Here is a 21893-nt window from a genome sequence, read left to right as displayed (position 1 = left end):
AAATAATCACGTCAGGCACAACCCCTGTCCCATAGGGGCTCACAACCTAAGGGAGTATTCTTATCTAATAGGAAAGAATATGAACATAATTTAGGAGGTTAGAGTGAAGCCAAAATCTAGTTGTTTTTTTTTTAAAAATCTGTTTCAGAATGGGGGTTCCAAACTGTAGTATTTGGTAAGTGCTTACTAAAGAAAAGCAGCATGGTCTAGCAGAAAGAATGAAGACTAGGGTTCCAACCCTGGCTTTTCCACTTGCTGGCTGTGCAACCTTGGGCAAGTGACTAAACTTTCTGGACCTAAGGTTCTTCATCAGCAAAATATGGCTTCAACAACTGTTCTCCTTCCTACTTTAGGCTCCCTGATCAGGCCCTTGTCTCTCTGTCTCCCTCATCCCTTGCCATCAGTGACCTGGCACCTAGTTTATTAAGAAAATTGACACTCTCACAAATGACATCCCTAAAATCTCCCATGCCCTTCCTGCCCCCTCCTCAACTCTCCCATCTTTTCCAGCAGTATCTCTAGAGATCTCCTGCCTCCACCTGCGCATCCAACCCCATTCCTTCACATCTTATCAAAACACTTGCCCCCTCTATTCTTCCCTCTCTAAGAGCCATATTCAACTATTTGCTCTCCAATGGCTTCTTCCCCACTGCTTTCAAACATGCCCATGTTTCCCCTATCCTAAAAAGCCCTCCCTTGACCCAAGGCTCCCTCAGGTTATCACCCCATCTCCCTTCTACCATTCCTCTCCAAACTCCTTGAGCAAGCTTTCTATACCATCTGTCTCTAATTCCTCTCCTCTAATTCTCTCCTTGACCCCTCCAATTTGGCTTCCTTCCACTTTGCTCCACAGACCCTCTCAAAGGTCACCAATGATCTCATTCTTGCCAAATTCAATGGCCTCTACTTCATCCTAATTGTCCTCAACCATTCAGCTGCTTTGGACATTGTTGACCACTCCCTTCTCCTGGAGACATTATCTAACCTTGGCTTCACTGACACTGTCTGTTCGTGGTTCCTTTCATCTCTCTGGCTGTTCATTCTCAGTCTCCTTCAGGGGTTATTCCTCTGCTCCCAGCCCCTAACTGTGGGGGTCCCTCATTCAGATCTGGGTCCCCTTCTATTCTTCATCTACACCAACTCCTTTGGAGAAATCATTTGCTCCCATGGCTTCAACTACCACCTCTATGCAAATTAACCCAAATCTGCATCTCCAGCCCTGCTCTCTCTGTCTGGCATTTTCTCCTGCATTCAGGATATCTCTATATGGGTGGTCTCCCATCACCTCAAGCTTAACATGTCCAAAACAGAACTCCTTATCTTTCCTCCCAAATCCTGTCTTCCCCCTAACTGTCCCATCATTGTACATGCACCACCATTCTTCCTGTCTCACAAGCCTGTAACCTTGGTGTTATCTTTACTCCTCTCTCTCTCATTTGCCCACATATTCATTCAATCACTCAATCCTTTGGTTCCACTTTCACAGCATTACTAAAATCCACCACCCCTTTCTCTCCAATCAAACTGCTACCACGTTAAGACAAGCATTTATCCTCTCCCGCCTTGATTACTGCACCAGCCTCCTTGCTGACCTCCCTGCCTCCTCTTTCTCCCCATTCCAGTCCATTGTTCACTTTGCTGTCTGGATCATTATTCTATTAAAAAAAAACACTTTAGGACACATTTCCCCTTGCCTCGAAAAACTCCAGTGGATAGGCAACCACCTCCACATCAAACAAAAACTCACCACTGGCTTTAAAGCACTTAATCACCTTGCACCATCCTATCTCACCTTGGTACTCTCCTACTACAATCCAGCCTGCACACTTTGCTCCTCTAAGGCTAACCTTCTCAGTGTACCTCGATCTTGTCTGTCTAGCTACTGACCACTCTCCCACATCCTCCCTCTGGCCTGGAACACCCTCTCTCCTCATATTTGACAGACAATTACTCTTCCCTTCTTCAAAGCCTTAGGCATGTCTCCTCCAAGGGTCCTTCCCTTACTAAGCCCCCCCTTCCTCTTCTCACTCTCCCCTCTCGGTCTCCCTGACTTGCTCTCTTTATTCGAACTCCCTTTCATCCCCATAGTACTTATATACATATCTGTAATTTATTTACATTAATGCCTGCCTCCCCCTCTAGATTGTCAGCTTGCATTGGGCAGGAACTTTGTTTATCGTTATATTATACACTCCCAATTGCTTAGTACACTGTTCTGCACACAGTAAGCACTTAATAAATATGAATGAATCAACTGAAAAATCTTAGTTCTATGTGGATCAGAGACTGTCTGATCTTATTGCTTTGTGTCTACTTCAGTGCTTCATACAGTTCTTGGCACATAGTAAGGACTTCACCATAGTTATTATTGTGTCTGGGGTATTATGTGTGATTTCACAGCAATAGTGTTTAGAAATTTTATTTTTGCTTTCATTCCTTCACATATAGCATATCTTTCTTAGGTTTTGGTCTTTAAGAGGCCCCATATGTAAATTTATAATGGATTGGAGCTATGTTTCAAACTAGGAGTTCGGTTTTATTTCCAATTCAACCTTCCATTAAGAAGGTGCATTATGTTTCAGCCCCTGTAGTGCTGCGCTTTGCAGGAGTCATGAGTAGCACAGAGCCCACTGCCATCCTGATTAGTCCAAAAGCGGAGACAGGGCAATTTAAATAGACTCTGGTGGTCAATAGATGGGGCGGGGTGGGGATTTACAAGTAATGAGACAGCTATTTCTGACTTTGGGGAGCACCTCAATGGCAAGATTATCCCAGTTCAAAGCCCTACCCCCAAACTAATCTTTGTGTTTCTCCAGATAATATTTTGGGCTGTTCCTGCTGTTATAGTTCACTCTGTTCTCTTACAAGTAAGTGAATGACACCTATTTTGAACTGTTCAGATTTGCTACTATTTGACTAAGGGGAAAAAATAAAACCGACAAAGCTTAAATAAGTGCAACTGTTCATATCTAATTCTACCTTCATTCAATCTCCATTTCTGTTACTGAAAACCAAACAAAAACAAAACAATGAGGGGATTTGGGTGCAAAGAGTTAGAACAAATAAGAGGGGCAATTATGATTCAAGTCACTGATGGGGGCATATAGAATTTTGCTGCCACCGAACAACTTCCCTAGTTGTACGTCAGAGGGAGAGACAAAAAAAAAAAGTGAACTGAAACCTAGTCATGAAATTTAATGGAGTACTACATATTATGATACCCTCATCTGACCTGTTGGAGATTTACGGCAGAGTAGAAGGTGAGCTTTTGGAGAATCAGAGTTTTACATGAAAACATTCTGTTGATGAAATAAGCTAAAATAGAATACAGTAACAAATTGCACACTTGCTCACATGAACACGCTTATCTGAAAATGTCCATACAGACATAGCCTACAGTTATTATTAAATGTGTTTCCTTTTTGGGTTTAGTTCAGAAGTATCAATATAAAGCATCATAGGAACAAGTATTACTTTTTATCTCATCTGTTTTCACAGAAACGATGTTCTTACTTGTATGACTTTTTCCTTATATTTGAGTGAGAACATCCCACATTTTGCGTTTGGAGTTAACATTTGTCAGCAAGTGTGGTATTGACAATTTTTCCTAGGTTTACCCTTAGGTGAGGGGATAATACCATGAACTAGCTGTGGAATTGCAAAATGAAAATTTTTTTGAAAAGATGTTTTTGATTTTGGGTTTTTGGAAACAGGATTTCGACAAAGATCTGTCTCAAGGGCTAAGTTTTGCATGCAGATGTCCTATTTGATCTTTGGGCTTTGCACTGCATATCTGAATCAGTTATCAATTATTTTAGAAGGAAAATCTGTGTGAAGGACACTGTAATCCTTGATTCCTTCTCAGCTCCAGAAACTATAGGAGAGAAATTTACTGGCACTTCAATCTTTAATTGAGTTACTTGGTTTATGGGATTTTTGTAAGAATGAATGCAAGGCACTCTGGATAATTGGTTGATATTTAGGGTGCGGTCTTAATTATCTTGGAATTTAGGTGTTAGCTTCTACTTTAGACATTTTCTAAAAGGGCCAGGTTCTCCTTGCTAATATAAATGCATCTTGATTCTTGTATATTTTAAAATGTTGCTTAAAATGTAAGAAATAGAAATATGCCAAAGAGAATGGTATGACAGTGACCAGGTCACTGAGGATCAGAATGGCCCAGGTTTCCTGTTTTCCTTTTTCAACTTCCTGGGCTTGACCTACTCAAAGGTACCAGACCATTTGAAATAGACCTACCCAAAATGGTGATAGTTGTGGGGAAAAGAAAAGACTGAGTAAGCCTGCTATGTGCTCTAATCCTATTATTGGAAAAAAAAAGATAGATATTTTTCCAAACAGCAGGTGCACGGAATAAACCAGCCAGAAACAGGAATAGCTTGTGCAATAATGTATTGCTTTAACCAGTGCTTCACCTCCCTAAATCTTTAAACATAAACCTTTCCGGGTAACTGCATGAAAGACAGAGTGTTTCTTGAATTAGCTTGAAAATGATAGCCGGTTCCTGTTGTTGTGAATTCCCTCAAATAATGAATATTTCTGAAGGTCCACTTTGCTGCCCATGTGTTTTTCAGTAAAGCAATCACCACTGTATCATGAACAAATCCTCTATTTCAACAAGCAATCACTGCCCTCATAGGTTGTATTTTAATGGACACAACATTTTAAACTTAGCCTTCACCATCTGTTCTACTCTCTAATCACAAATGGAAACAGCATAATTCACAACTGTATCATAAAATGTAAAAAATAAGTGATTTAAATATGTGTATACTCTTTATTCAAAACACAGATCTAAATCACATCTTTCACAGATCTTTCACAGATCTAAATAATCCTGGGTAGCGCATTCCCCAGGAGTTGATTTTTCTCCCATGAGATAAATGGAAATATGGATTAGGGGTTTCATAAGGCCTAGATATTGGACGCTGCTGCATAACTAATTACCCATCCTTCTAAATGACTACAGTCTCCATGTGGGAGGATTGAGAGTGGGGGATGGTTTTATTTGTCATATCTTGCATCTTGCCTTAACCTCTGGCAGTTGAAAGCATTTTACTGTGGTTACAGCCAGCAGCTCCTCCATCATCACCTACCATTTTGAGGCCACTAAGTCTTGGACAGGGACTATATGATATGGCATATCTTTCTATTGCAAGGCTTAGCAAAGTGCTTTGACTGATATAGTAAGAGCTTACTAAATGTTGCAATAGAAGTTACTGGGGCCCTCCCCAAAGGTAGCAGAGCTCCTCTGACTCTATATAGAGTTGGCAGGGCTGAGTCTTAGCAAGCTCTAGTATTACTGGGCAGTAAGATCTGCCACAGATGGAAGTTCTGCTGGGCTCACAACTGGAGTCATAACCCCAGGCGCCTCAACATTTATGCAGGCGATTGGCTCGCAGTAGTGAAGCTACTGAGACTGAATGACCCTCATTCACAAAGGTAAAAATGGGGCTGGCAGGTTGATTTTTAAGCCATCTGGGGGCAGTAGATGATCAGTTGAATCTGGTGACTGTGAAAAGTGTTCCCAATCAACTCTTTCCAGTGAGCACTTCATCTATCAAGTTACTTTCTTTAGAGTCTATCTGGGATGGGTAAGGTAGCCTATAATTTGCTGGAGGATTTCAGGGCTCTTTCAGTGTGAACTAAAGGCAAATGTTCTTATTCTGAACATGAGTAAAATACCATAGCCCTAAGCATTCAGAGTCCTGGAGTCAGCAGTTCTAGGTATTTTAAACCAAGATTCCAGCTTGCACAGTTGTTTCCTACTCTCCATTTACACTCACTCCATTAGGGAACTAATTTGATCCCATGCTTGAACTATCCTCTCTCCTCACATGATTCCCAAATCTACATTTCCTCTCTCCTCTCCTGACCTTTTATCTCCTCTGCAGTTTTGCATTTCCTCCTGCCTTAGACATCTCTTCTTGGGTGTCCTGCTGTCATCTCAAACTTAACTTGTTCAAAAAGAGAATTCTGAATCTTCCTATCCAAACTGTGTCTTTCCCTGATTTCTTTCTCCCTGTAGACAACACCAACATCTTCCCTGTCTCACAAGCCCATAATAATTGAATTATCCCCAGCGACTCTCTCTCATTCTATACACACATTGAATGTGTCACCAAATCTGGTTCAAAACATCTCTTGAGTCCATCCCTGCCTTTCTATCCAAACTGCTACCACACTGATTTATGTACTAATATCCTTTATTGACTACTGCATCAGCCTTTTCACTGACCTCCCTGCCTTCCTGTCTTTCCCCACTCCAGTCCATACTTATGTCTGTTGCCCAGGAACATATTTCTATGGAAAAAAAATGAAAAAACAAAGCAAAAAGCAGTCAGTCCATGTCTCTCCACTCCTCAAAAGTCTCCAATGATTGCCCATCCACTTCTGTTTCAAAGAAAACCCTCTTACCATTAGTTTTGAGGCACTCAATTATCTATTCTCACTTCTATTAGCATGCTGACCTTCACTCCAGCCCAGCCCACACACTGTGCTCCTCTAATGCCAGCATACTCCTTATACTAGTCTCATTCTTTGTAATTTGCAAACATTATCCCTCTGGTCTGTAACTGCCTCTCTCTTCATATCTGACAGACCACTACTCTCCCTACTTTCAAAGCCCTCTTAAAATCATATCTCCTCCAAGAGGTCTTCTCCAACTAAGCCCTCATTTCCTCTACTTGCTTTCCCTTCTGCTTTGTCTATGCACTTGGCTCTGTACCCCTTGAGAACTTGATATTCAGTCCTATGTGCATCACCCTATACTCTCCTTTTTCTCTTATGATTAATGCATTTTAATGTCTGTCTTCCTCTCTAGTCTGTCAGCTCCTTGTGGGCCAGGATAGTGTCTTCTAAACCTATTGCATGCATTTTTATAAGCAATATTGTACTCTACACACAGTGGGAGCTCAATTAATACTGCTGATTAATTGATTTTTATAATATTTACATTTCTGTGCCTAATTGCTCACTCCCCATATAAACTGACAGAACTCCTCAAATCATCAAGTGAGAATCTGCTTTTACCCAGGAGCATTAACATTTACCTCTTCTATAGGTGTGTTGAAAGGAAGATTCAAGATTCTCTTCCCCATATGCAGGAAAGGTATAGTTGTAAACCCACAGGGAGATGTTCCCTGTGTGCTTATGCAAAGTGTGGTTATTATTTCCTGTCTACTCTCTGCAGGTGTGCTCTGGCACTGCATTTGAACACATTCATTGGTTCATAAATTGCTTTCTCCCAACCACCAGGTATGAGGTGATTTTTTTTTTTTTTTCCCAGCCCTTTCCAGCTGGTAAATCATGGATTTTAGCATTGAGAGAAGCCATTTTTTGACTGATGCCCAGTCTGATGTACAACTATGTTGGTAGATGGTTGCTTTTCTGGCATGTCTTGGTATAAGCTTGGCCATATCTAGGAACTTAGATTGTGGCAAAAAAAGCCTTCTCTTCTTTCTGTGGTTCAGGAGATTTCTACAATAAGAAATCCAATTCACTGACTTTTTCTCAACAGGGTAGGTCCCAGAGCAGTTTAAATAATTTATTCGATTCAGCATGTGGATTAGAGCCACTAGTGCCAGTGAATCTAGTTTCCAGAGTGATTTTTTTTTTTTTGCATTTCTGCATGAGATGGTTGAAATGCTTCATTCTAAAGTATTGCAGAGAGGGTATTCCTTCCTGGTTTTGAATTCTCCTGTGTTTCTAGAGTGGCTTCTCCAAGGTTCACTGTACTAGCAATCTGAGGTGAAAAGTCTCATAAATAAAATTGGCACAAGTAGAAATGGACATTCTGTCACAGTTCTGACTAGAAGGATCCATGTGTTGAAAGGTTTGTCATCATTTTGTGGACTATCTTAAAAAAAGTCTGCATCCTGTGATGTAGAAACTTTGCAATTAAGAACTGAATTAATCTTGATGATGCTTCAGATTTATTCCAGAAGGATATCTTCTGATAATAATAATGATGATAATTGTGATACTTAAATGCTTATTTTGTGCCAAGCAGATACAAGATAATCAGGTCAGACACAGTCCTTGTTCCACATGTGGTTCTCCGTCTAGGTAAGGAGGGAGAATAGATATTGAATTTTTTTTAACCCACCCATCTAGGCTACAAGAAGCAGTTTGTCCTAGTGGCTAGTGGTCTAGGAGTCAGAGGGCCTGAGTCATAATCCCAGCTGTGCCATTTGTCTGCTCTATGACCTTGGGAAATTCATTTAACTTCTCTATGCCTCTGTTTCCTTATTGTAAAATGAGGATTCAAAACCTTTTCTCCTTGCCCTTATATTGTGAGCCCCATGTGGGCCAGGGACAGTGTCCAACCAGTTTAGCTTGTATTCTGCTAGTACCAGTGTACCAGCACTTGTGTATGCTGCTTGGCACATAGTAAGTGCTTAACAAATAGAATTACCATCACATCCAGGACTTGGTTTCAATTTGCCTGCACAATGCATTGGAAGCTGAAGCCTTTCTGATCAAAGTGTGTTAATGTTATTCATATTATAATATCCAGAGGTTTCAGAAGAGTAAATGAAATGTAATAAATCTTTAAGTTATACATGTGGGGAGATGGATTTCTTACTTGTGAGAGGAGGTTAAGAACATAAAGGACTTGTTTTTCATTTATTTTTCCCAGTGACTGTCTTGTCCAGATGTACAAGGCAAGTCTGGTTTTCACATGCTGTAATACCACTTCTTGCTGTGAAATATTACACAATTGCAATAAAATGACCTGTGTCTTATCTCAATTTCCTAACACTAAATTGAGAATAATATTGACCTTCAGAGGAGATATTTTGGGTGTAATTGAGTAATGATGGCTAATACTTTATTTCCTAGATGCTCAAGAATATGAATACTATAATTCAAAGATGGGTTCAGAAATAAGGTGCTAAAATCTTGGCAGCAGTCTTAACAATGGAAAACCTGACTTTTGGCTGTGGCATTCGCTTCCACCCTGGAAACACATAGAGCTTGTGAGCTCTGACTTGTAAATCCCTGTTAGTAGTGTATCCAGCAACAAATCCCTTTGACTTGTGCTTTTGATGCAGAATTCAGCAGTCCCCCCACTGTTTGGGTTTAGCATTCATAATAATACTATGTCTATTTGGGTGCCTCAAGTACACTGGAATGATTATAAAGTGTCCTTTAGTAAGCAACATTGGAGATTTGTTTTGTGCATTCATTCATTCAATTGTATTTGTTAAGCATTTACTGTGTGCGAGCACTGTACTAAGCTCTTGGAAAGTACAATTCAGAATAGAGGCAATCCCTGCCTTCACCAGTAGGAATTAATGCCAGTTATGTTTACTCAGAAATGGTCCAAAATAATATAAGACATCATCTCTTGGAAAGAATGTGATACAGAAAACTTGGAGATGAGGGTTCTAGTCCCAGACTCACCACTTTTCTATTGTATGACTATACTGGGCATCACTTTCCTCATCTTTAAAGTGGGCATGAAATATCTGTTTTTTTGGATTTTTTCCTTAACCTGTGAACCCCATGTTGCGAAGGCACTGTCAAATCTTATTATCCTGTATTAACACTGCTGGTAGGCATAGAGTAATGGCTTAATAGATGATTTTTATCTTCTAATTCTTATTAACATTAATGCATTAGATTAAGGTACATCTAGTAGAATACTGATTCCATCATTGGTAACAGGATGCTTGGAGGCCCATGATGGTTTCCATCTTTGACAACCATCCTAATGTTTATGGATGTACAGTTCTTCATCTCTAATCTTCCTTCCAGTAACCCATTCTGACTTGAAATATTTACATTTATGGTCCAGGCAGCTTCTTGGAATTTTGATGATAATAATTATGGTACTTAAGAGCTAACTATGTGCTTAGGACTGTTGTAAGCGCTGGGGCAGATATAAGTTAATCAGGTTGGATTCAGTCCCTTTCCCACATGGGGATCACACACTTAACCCCCATTTTATAGATGAGGTAACTGAGACTCAGAGAAGTGAAGAGACTTGACCAAAGTCACACAGCAGAAAAGTGGTTGAGCTGGGATTAGACAACAGATCCTTCTGGTTCCCAGGCCCATGTGCTAATGCTTCTTCTCCAACATTGTCACTGCTAAATTATCCCAGCATTGTGTATTAGTTTATATATTTCACCTCCTCCGGTAAAGTTTGGTTTCTAGTGGCTACAGTTAGCTTGTAGTTTTATTATTTGCCCTTGCATTTTGCTGAGTGTAGGATTTTTTTCAATGAATAAATACAAAGACTTCTGAATTATCAAGCAATCAGGGTTAATTTGTGTATATTTTGAATTATGTGAGGGACCTAATACACTATGTACAATATATTTTACCTTAATATCTTTCTGGTACATTAATATCTGAACAAATATCTGGGAGTGGTAAAAGTAAAAGGAATGTTGCTAATACTTCAATGACAAGCTATTTAAACATCATAATCTCATGTTCATTACTATAGATGTGATAAAAGGGTGGTTAAAAATAAACTTTTCTAATAATCCATTTTACCCTCTTGTGACCTTTTCCTAAGAGATGTGTAACCCGTTAGGAAGCTTTGCTAAGGGAAAATGGCAGGGGAGAAACTGTTTTGAGGAAAATGAATTTTGTGAAGATGGTTTTGAATTCTACTATGCAGTGATGAAAAATGTTTGCGGATTTATTGTTTTAAAAAGTAATGTAACCATTAGCTCAGTATTATAAAAGACAGTTATCCTAGCACCGGAAGAAACACCATTTGTAACCTCCTGATAAATTCATCCATATGCCATATTGCAGGGATAGCTACCTCAGGCAGTCGATGATTTGAAGTCTGTCATTGAAAAGTCTTTTCTCGTGCTTTACACATGCAAAGAGACTAATGTTAATCTTGCTTTTCCTACTTAGCAAAGAAGAAATGGTTTTTCACAAATAAACACAGGCAGCCTGTCTGGGTCTTTTCTTTTTCCATTATTTGCTTCAAGAAATAGAAAGCTAGCCAAACTGGGGAAAGGAGCTGGAGGGGAGTGGAATTAGGTCACCTCATCACATGGCTGTGACTTTTTGCATCTCACTCAACTAAAGTTGCTTTGAAGTCAGTGGGCTTTTGACTCTGTTGAAGTTGGATGTTGATGAGAGTTGTATTTGAGCAAAGGTTGGTTGTCCACCCCTTGATCAGAGCCACTACTCCTCCTAGTCCTCATAGACTGGAAGGAGAGGAAGAAGTGTACAATGGAGGAAAAAATTCTCTATATGTCTATTCAAGATTTAATATTAAGAATGATCATTTTCTCGGTCTCCTGGAGGTAGAGAGAGAAAAACATTTAGAACACCTCACCTTGGGTTCTTTGGATGACTTTAAGACTACCTTGGATTTATGTGAAGTATTGTGAAAATGAAAATTATCTTCCAACTCCAGATGATTAGTAGGTCCATAGTCCATCTTTCCATGCCACTGTTAAGACCATTTCTGTATTTCCATGCCACCTTTTTAATTGAATGGTATTTAAGTTTCTGCTATGCACCAGGCATTGTACTAAGTAATAATAATTTTTAAGCACTTACTATGTACCAAGCACTATTCTAAGCACTGGGGTAGATGCAAGGTAATCTGCTTGTCCCCTGTGGGGCTCACAGTTTTATTTCCCATTTTACAGATGAGATAACTGAGGCACTGAGAAGTTGACACCTAAAGGCACACAGCTGACAAGTGGCAGATATGGGATTAAAACCCATGACCTCTGACTCCCAAGCCTATGCTCTTTCCATTAGTCCATCCTGCTTCTCTATTGGGGTAGATAAACCGTAATCAGGTTGGACACAGTTCATGAACCACATGGGCTCACAGTCTTGATCCTCATTTTACAGATGAGGCAACTGAGGCATAGAGAAGTGAAGTGACTTTCCCAGAGTCCCACAGCAGACAAGTGGTGGACCCGGGATTAAAACCCAGATCTTCTGACTCACAGGCTAATGTTCTATGACTATACCATCTGCTTCTCAGGCTATCTGAATGTGGCCATAAGCACATAGGACATTTGGTTTTAAAAACCAACAAACTTTTTGACTAAACCAAAAACAGGGGTGTTGGCCACTATGAGGACATTGAGAATTGATTAATTCTTAATACTTCTTTATTACAGTAATCAATGGCTAAAACCACTGGTACATCTGTTATGTAGACTGTAGGACTAATTTCACTGGAAACGTACATGCTTATTTCAGACTTTATTTTATTAATATTTTCATTTTTGATCTTTTAAGGATACCAATATAAATAGGTGTTCCTCTCATTCTCGGTCTCCAGGATGCATATAGAGTTGTTCCCTTTCTCTCTTTTTCTATGATAAAAACATATTGTCCAGAAAATAATAGTATTTGGCCTAAAAAAAAAAGTACTTTTGGTGCTCAGTTCTGATTCTAATACCACTATAGAGGCATTATGGGACTAGTGACAAGATTGAATATACTGCAGAAATTTTAAAAAAATGAAATGATGCTTATTGGCATATCCAGGAATTCCATCTGGCACATAACCATTTAAACAAATGAGGGTGTTCTGAGACCAAAAAGACTCTTTGCTTTGTAATTGTTCATCATCTTGATACAGGTCACTTTCCCAATTTTTCTGCACAAACCACCAAATTGTGCTAGTTAGTGAAGGGTATTGTGAGCCTGTGAAACATATTTTCTCATCTGCATTTATGAAAAGCCCAACACAGATCCGATTCTTTAATGTGCAGAAAAGAATGTGTAGGATAGACAAAAATAATAGATGGATTGATGAGTACTCTAGTGAATTCCTTTATATAAGAACATCCAAGGAGACTGGTCTTTTATATGGGCTCCAAGGTGCATCAATCACCAATAAATCCTCATGGCAGGTCTGTTCAGGAATTGATTTATTAAATCATCCAATTTCACAGTTTATAGACTTCTATATTCATGACTGGAAAAAGAGATCCCTTTCCGCCTTTCTGCAATAAGACAGAGTATTTTGCACATGACTGAGGCATCCACAATCTGGAGTGAGGAATGTTACTGGATTTCATGGTTATTTTCACTCACACATTCCACACAGAGACAGGAGAAGAAGGTTGCGCTGTATGACCAATTGCATTCCACCTTTGATAACCCTCCAAAACAGTGCACAGTGCACATTTGAAATGGATTTTTGAAATCATCATCATCATACACTCCCAGACTTTGTGGGGGGGAGGGTTAATTTATATATGAATTTTTTTTCCTTAACAAACTTGCCTTCATATCTTGTATTCATGTAAGCTAGAACTAAATAACCAGTAGCTTAAGGTGAAACTTAAAAAGGAGGACAGTGAGTGATAGCTTATCCCTCCATCTTGAAATATAGTTCTTCATTAGGATTAATTCTGGCAAGTCTCTCTTCTAAACCGATGACTTCTGATAATATGATTTTAAACTCTAGTTCGCATAACTGGACCAATATAAGGTCTCACAGGAAGAGAGTTTAATGATTTGAAGATTAAAATTTAGAAGAGGAACTAAAGGAAAGTGGTAGGGGAGGCAGCTATTTAATCATTATTTTTTGTTATTTGAGTTTAAGCAAAAGGTTGGGTGAAACTTCCTCTTCTACTGGGGAAATCATGTCAGTTATCAAGTGATTTTTTTCTGGTCTCTGAAAATGAACTCTCTTGATTTCTATACGTTTCAATGAACCAAGAATCATTAAATCTTTCCTCGACTGATTGCTCATCTCCCCTATGATGCACTCAAATAAGCAGTTTGTATTTATCCCCATGCTCGGTCCCACAACACCTATGTACACGTCCTTACTTTCTTCCATTTTCCACTATTTGGAGATTTTCTGTTTTTTTTTTAATATCTGTCTTCCTCTCTAGACTAAGCTTCTTGTGGGCAGGGATTATGTCCAATAACTAACCGTACTTTCCCAAGCATTTCAATCAGTGCTATGTTTCCAGTAAGTCCTTGATAAAAACCATTGATTCATTTTTCAAGAATATACTGAGCTGTAGGAGAATGTGCTGCAGAAATGTGAAAATGTTCTTGAACTATTTTTTGTGTGGTCTAGTATAACATCATGAAACTTCATGATAGAAAAAAATTAGAGTGAGAATTTCAATTTCCTCTCTTATAGGTAGTATAACTTGGGGGCAGTGTAGTCTAGTAAACACCTTTTGTCATTTGGAACCTGTCTATTTTTACAAGATTACTGGAATGCTTTCACATTGATAAATGTGCCCTAAATCTGTGTGGATCTTAAATGTGCATTAGGAGTATCTGAATTATTTTGTGGAACACTGTGGGCAGTTGTGGTTCATATTCTCTATACTGTAAAAGCTTGTTGTGGGTAAGAACTAAGCCTACCAACTCTCTTGAATTGTACTCTCTCAAGTGCTTAGGAAAATGCTCTGCACACATTAAGTGCTCAATAAATACCATTGATTCATGATTTTGCTAGATTTACTAAATTTATTGGAACTCTTCCCTTTGATTATATGGATCTGAGTTAGTGGCCAGAGCTGTACAGGAATATAAATGAATTACCTCAATGTTTTGAAAGTATTCAGCTTGCAGTTAAAATTTAAGTTACTCAGAAATAAGAGGACATATCTAATCACTACTACTATAGTGGTTGTTCAAGATTAGGTGGTGCTCAATAATTCTTGCTGTTTTCTATAAAATATCTTAATATAAAACTTTCCATATCGAAGCATATACCGTAGGTGTTCTTTACATTTTAAAGTATATAGAAATCTATACATGCATTCTGTACTTCCTAAGATGCTCTTATTTTAACTCTTGAGTGTGTAAATGTTAAATATACTTTTACCCAAACATTATTTACCCAATTTCAGAAATTTGATTTTATCTAAAAGAAGATATGTCATGCACACACATCATAAAAATGGAGTACAGGGAAATGAAAAATGATTCATGATTATAATTTGGTTAACTAAAACAGCATGTTGAAGTTTAAAGTTCTAGGCACATAAAAAAATAATATGGCTTTGCATCCTCCTTTTGCTCTCCCCACCTCCTTAAAAAAAAATTGGAAATGTTATTTGTAGTGTTTCAAGGACAGTTTGGGATCTCAATTTTCACACTTCTTCCTAATGCAGATATGGATCACTGCTTATTGGAAGGGTATTCTCATAGTCACTGTTTTTCAGGCAATATTAATGTTCCTATCCTGCTTCTACCTAGCTCTCACATAAGGCAAGTAAAATTTGTATTCCTGGAACATCCAAATGCAAAAGAGACTAAAAAGAGAGGATCAGGAAAGGCAATATCAATAGCAAAAAGGATCAGTTGCATCATTGAAAAAGCACAAGTATACTTGTCGGCACCTAAATACTGTGTCACATGGTTAAGCTTGAGGCTACATATGGCTTGAACCTCAGGGGATTGGATTGGGAAAATATCAGTCTGTCGAAAGATACATTCAAGGTAGGGAATGAGTAAGACGGCCTTCAAGGTTTTCTGCAGCCTCAGATGTGGTGGTAGTAAGCATTAAGTACTTATTTCATGCTAAGCATTAAGATAAATGCCGGATAAGCAGATTACATAGTTCCTGACCCTAATGGGGCTCACAATATAAGAGCAGGTAAACTGTTTTTTGGAACAGTAAAAGTGGCGGTGGATAGAGCATGGGGCTGGGACTCAGAAGGACTGGGGTTCTAGTCCCTGCTACTCCATTTGTCTTATGAGTGACCTTGTACAAGTCATTTACCTGCTCTGTGCCTCAGTTACCTCATCTTTAAAATGGGGATTAAGACCTTGAGCCCATTGTGAGACATGGACTGGGTCCAAGCTGATTAGCCTCTGTATAACCCAGTATTTTGAACAAAAACCATAAAAAGTGAATTTAAGGAAAAACAATGGATACAAATAAACATTGTTAAAATAATGAGTAAGCAATATTCAAAATGGGGTTAGTCTGTTTAATTTGCAGCTCCAGGCAACAAGTCTTGGTTATAACTGCTGTGACCTGGCCGTATTCTAGATGTTCTGAAGGTCATATTCCATCACGGTCATCTGTGATAGGATTGGCTGGCTAAGCCTTGAGTAACTCTGAAGTTCACTGTCCTCTAGGATCTAAAGGCCCCATTGAGTGTGGTGAGCTGTAGCATGGAAGAGGAAAATAAGACGGGCAGAAATAAAATAGTGCAGTGAGGCAACACTCATTGTGTGTGGAATAGCCTTAGGTAGCTGGAAACCAGTCCCAGTAGATGGTTCAGCCCAGCAGGAGGGAATTAAGCAGTTATCCATGTGGCAAGGATCAGAGTAGGTAATTTGAAAGATCTTGGATATGTGGGAAAAATGAAAATTGCACTAGCCTCTGCAGTAAGCGAGTACGACACACAGCGAGGATGAATCTTCAGGGAACATGTTTGCCAACTCTGTTGCATTTTACTGTCCCAAGTGCTTAGTTCAGTGCTCTGCACACAGTAAAAACTTCAGTAAATTGATTGGAAGGGATTATCAGACACACTTTGGTTTTATCAGCCACATTTTGTGCATACTGAAAAATGCCCCCTTCAGTTAGCAATACCATCTTTAATCTCAGAAGGACAAGAATAGCAATATACTTGTTAGGAAGAATCTTCAATTATGCTCCAGGTCATTGAGGTGGTTTTGCACTAATCTGTGACCAAAAGAAGAGTGGTAAGAAAGGCTCATAGCCCTAGATCCTTTGTCTAGTAGGGTGCCATGTGACTTACTATCCATCACACTGTCAGTGAGAACATTCTATTGTTCCACAGAGAGAACTGTCATCATTTAGAGAAGCAGCCTGGCATAGTTGATAGAGCATGGGCCTGGAAGTCAGAAGGTCATGGGTTCTAATCCTGGCTCCACCACTTGTCAGCTGTGTGACTTTGGGGAAGTCACTTCAATTCTCTGTGCCTTTTACCTCATGTTTAAAATGGGGATGAAGACTGTGAGCCCTATGTGGGACAACCTGATTACCTTGTATCTATCCCAGCACTTTGAACAGTGCTTGGCACATAGTAAGTGCTTAACAAATACCAACATTATTATTACTATTATTTCTGTTATCCTTTTTTCTTTAGTAGAAGGAAAACAAAATATAACTAAACAATAATAATTCTTATAAAAATATCTTCCTAAAAGTGGAAATCGTAACAATGTGGACTCCTGATATAAAATGGCATAAAATGACACAGTTGAGAACCAGTCTCACTCTCCTTATTTATCTTCCTATAAATATGGTTCAAAAATAATTTCAAGATTTTATCTAATAATAATGATCTATACTTCACTTTTCATTCTCCATTACAAAGTATGTGTCCCATGCAGCTGGAGGTTAGCTGTTGAATTCTATGAAATATTTTGGGCATTATATATAAGATGATTGTTAATCCCAATTTTTTTCATGAAAATACCCAGATTTAAGGGTAAAATATTCCAAAATAATTGCCCCATTGATGTCACATGTTATGTCCTGATATCAAAGTAGAAGTGTTAGATTGAGAACTTAATTGTTCTACTTGACAATTGTTTTAAATGATTTCAATGTTATTTCCTTGCTTTTCAAATAAGCTCTTCAGTGTACTCCTTTCTATTCATGTCCATTCACTCACCAGTCAGATGTAATGAGAGCATTTGTGAACATCCTTAGGAATATAAACCTGTTCTCATTGTCTACCCTTGGCACCGGACAGCAGCTGGAAAATTCCCAGTGGTTATAACACTTGCCTTGAAAATGAAAATGAGCTATAATTCAATTTTCTGACCTCTTGAAAGAGAGAAACTGCTGCCTGACCTTTGGATTCCTTCAACATCCTGATAATGAACACCTTTTCTTATCTGTCCCCTAGCTCCTTCTCATAATGCCATGAATTTGTTTAACACTTATTTTTGCAAAGGATTCTAACCTCAATTACTTCATTTTACCCTTCACAACATCTCTAAGTAACTAGAACAGGTATTTTATACTCAGTTTACTGCATATAGAATTTTGACATTCAGAGAGGTTACTTCCCAGGTCACACAACACTCCAGTTGAGAGCAAGGACTAGAATTCAAGTCTTAGACACCCAGATCCCAATATTTGGCCACATTGCCTCATATCTAAATGTCTTCCTTCCGTTAGCCTAAATATTAAACTAGATCATTTCGTCTTCCTCATATCTTCATAGGTAGCACTGAAAGTAAAGAATATAAATATCATGTACATAGAAATCCCAGATGCAATTTAGAAACCCAGTGGCAATTCAAACATCCATGAGAAGCATGTTGGCCATAGTGGAAAGAACATGGGTCTTGGAGTCAGAAGACCTGGATTCTGATCACAGCTCTGCTGATTGCTGAGTGATCTTGGACAAGTCTCTGCTGATTGCTGAGTGATCTTGGACAAGTCACTTAACTTCTCTAATCTGTTTCCTCTTTTGTAAAATGGGAATTGAATATCTTCTCTCCCTCCTACTTAGACTGTGAGCCCCATGAGGGAAAGGGACTGTGTCCAACCTGATAACCTTTTATCTAATCTAGCATTTAGAACAGTGCTTGGCACAGAGTAAGCGCTTAACAAATACCATAATTATTATCACATACCATAAGTTAAAAGAAATATTAAATTATAATTACAATTTTTAGTTAATCATTTCTTAATCTTTTTTTTATAAATGAAGAGGGTGAGCATAATTAGCCTTTCTTATTAAATTCTTTTTTACTGCTAACTTTGCAATCTTGGTGTCTTAGGTAACGAATCCCTTATTGCTAATCTCTTTTGTGATATTTATTGTTAGTTACAAATGGAACTGAATAAGAAATGCAGCCATAAATGCATTTCCCTTGTGCTGACCCAATTGTAATATTGATATATGCCATTTGCATTTGGGAGGTGATCCTTTTGTAAAGTAGTGTGTGTGGATGGGAAAAGAGGGCTATAGATGCCCTATTTCAAAGACAATGCACTGACGGGATGTTTTACACTTTCTTTAAACTCTCTCTTGTTTCTCATGGTATTGGTTTTTACTGATTTTGATTGGGAGAGTGATACTAAACCCAGCAAACATTTTTCCTCGAGGAATTACTACAGTGGATTTGTGCTTCAGAGTGTTATCCTACAATTCACTTTTAAAGGTGCTTCTGGAAGTGCAGAAAAATTTATAATTCTAATCCTGTTGAACTGGGTTCTAGTTCCAACACTACTGCTGTTTTGCAATGTGACTGTGCCAAGGGATGCCTTCCCTGTATTTACTGATCTAGGAAATGGGACCAATGAAGTTGGTGAAGAATATGACAACAGTTTTTTTAAAATAGTGTGACAGAAATATATTTCCTTTCTGTTACAAAGATTGGCCATTTGATTCATTTGTTAAAGAAAAAGAACATTGTAGAGTGAAGAACCCTATACATTCTAATGAGCTACTTGCATACAATATATACCACTTGTGCTGTGCGGCAGTGGCTTACTTAATGTGCTTATCTTTGCAGTGAAAACTGATCAAAAAAATTTATGATAAAGGCTATTGAGATTGTTTTTAATCAATTTTCTTCTCTGGTTAAGCAGGCTGTCTTCAGTTAAAGTAACAATCAATGAATTCTCTGCTTAAAACCAACTGAAATAGTCTTTCTTCAAATACTGAGTTTTTCCTTTTTTAGGGGGTAGTCTTAGCTGGTTGATATCTATCTAGCATTTTTCCTGCACCAAGTCTTTTGGTTTGAGTATTCATTGTCAAAGTCCTTTCTGAGTCTCAGGTTTTCTATGCCAGATCTTCTTTGGATCAGGCACTTAAATTCATGGAGTGCATGTTAGAATCTCTAGACTTGCTTCTAGTCTTGGCCCAAACTTAGGGTTTCTGATCCTGGTAAAAATCACTGGAAACCATTTGGGAAGTGTAAATTAAGAGAATGTGTGCTGACAAAACGACTATAGGCATCTTTTTAGTTATTGAGCACTTAAAGCAGGCACAGCAGTGTGCAGGATTGATAGTCATGATTCCTGCTCAAAAGGAGCTTACAGTATGAGAAACTGCTCTTCCAGTGTATTCAGGTATATTCCACAGTACACCAGGGACCATCTCATCTTAATCAGGGGTACCAAATTTTTCAAATAACAACTGAAGGTTATTGGGGCAGGTGAGTCATCATAGTTCAAAGGAAATTGCATGGGATTAGTAGTCAAGAAACGTGGTACTTGTCCCAACACTGCCATTCCCCTGCTATGTAACCTTGGGCAAGTCCATAACTTTTCTGTGCCTCAGGTTCCTCATTGGAAACTTGAGAATAAATACCAATTTTCCATCTCTTTGAGCCTGTGAGGACCAATGACTGTGTCTGATCTGATTACCTTGTTTCTTACCCAGTACTTGGCATTTAAGTGCTTAATAAAGATTATTTACTATTATTCATTCAATCGTATTTATTGAGCACTTACTATGTGCAGAGCACTGTACTAAGCACTTGGAATGTACAATTTGGCAACAGATAGAGACAATCCCTGCCCAACAACAGGTTCACAGTCTAAACGTAGGAGACAGACAACAAAACAAAATATGTAGTCAGGTGTCAATACCATCAAGAAAAATAGAATCATATATATATACACATCATTATTGTTATTATACTCATGTAAAATAATAATTGATTCTATCAACCAGCCCTTTCAGGAGCTAAATTGTTGATGGTGGAGAAGCTGATAAAGAAATGAGCAAACTTGCCTACCTTATGAATGGTCTTTCTAAATAATCTTCAGAGGTCCCTCGACAAGTTTGCAAAGGAGGTGGAGATTCCCTTTCAAGAAGGTGGATTACTCCTGCTCCTGTGCTTTGAAGCACTGCAGCAAGATCCCACAGTGACTTCTCCATCCTCTTTGGATTGGTATCATGGATTTCTCATTTTGCCTTCTCCCTAGCTTGAAGCTGCATATCTTGGAGCGCAGCTTCAGGGAATGGTTGAGTTATTTTCCAAGTGAAACTGGAGAGCACAGAGGAAAACTCCCCTTCACTCTGTGGTTCCTTAAGGCAATTCTTATATCTCTTTAGAGTTTCAAGGGGCATATTAAGTCCGATGTACATGGAAAACAGAGCTAAGAATAAAATTGAATGCTCCTAGGCTATTTTATACATAGAACCAATGTTCTTTCAGAATTAGATGTTCCCTTCCACTTGGATTAAGTTTAGTACTGATGACTCAACCTGAATTTGACTTTTGTCAGTGCAAAAAAAAAGAAAAGAATGAAAATCCCAGGTCTATTAAAATAAAGTTAGCTGTTCAAAGAGTTCTTGAGTTCTTCTGATGTGGATGCTATTTCAGATTACATTGATAAGGAAAATTCTCTGGGAAATGCATACACACTTTACCTGGCAAAATTGTTAGATTATTGCTATTGATTAAGCATCTATCTAGATGAGAGAGTTCCGTAACAGGTTGGTACTTTTTCTTCTACACAACATTATTCTGTATATGCATAGAGGTGGCTTATTATCACAGAGAAATTGTTTAAATTTGTGTTGATGTAATTGCATTCATAGATTGCTGCTTATAGAAAAAAATTAATAATGCTTTGCTCTTTAGTGATTTCTGGAAGTATTAAAATTTACCATGGAGACCTTAAGAGAGTCAGGTCAGGTAAAGACTATTCCACCAAATCAACTAAGACACTTAATTCCCCTATAATATCTTCAAAAAATGACAATAATAGCTGTTTTAAGAAGGTGTTTAGAGGAACTGTGACATTTCACTAAAGAGCTCTGTGTTCATCATAACGGATGTAAGCAGACATGTGAGAAACATGGTTCATATCACTGTGATTGGAGATGAACAGCCTAGAACCAGGATGAAGGGAAAGGATATTGATACAGTTATCCAGACCAAAGATAGTAAAAATCCCCGGGTAGCCGGCATTGAGAAAGGAAGATACAAGAAATATT

General features: G+C 38.5%; 1 long non-coding RNA gene across 1 annotated transcript in view; it reads right to left on the bottom strand.

Moving 5' to 3' along the window:
* The window catches only part of LOC114817874, a 65002-nt gene extending 44055 nt beyond the window's left edge, over window positions 1-20947 (bottom strand). Inside the window, exon 1 of the long non-coding RNA XR_003765735.2 lies at window positions 20686-20947. This is a non-coding gene — a long non-coding RNA (uncharacterized LOC114817874). The remainder of the gene's footprint in view (window positions 1-20685) is intronic.
* Between the last annotated feature and the right edge of the window lie 946 nt (window positions 20948-21893).

This window comes from Ornithorhynchus anatinus, chromosome 17 (genome assembly GCF_004115215.2).
Source record: "Ornithorhynchus anatinus isolate Pmale09 chromosome 17, mOrnAna1.pri.v4, whole genome shotgun sequence".
NCBI lineage: Eukaryota > Metazoa > Chordata > Mammalia > Monotremata > Ornithorhynchidae > Ornithorhynchus > Ornithorhynchus anatinus.
This window is presented reverse-complemented; position numbering and strand designations above follow the sequence as displayed.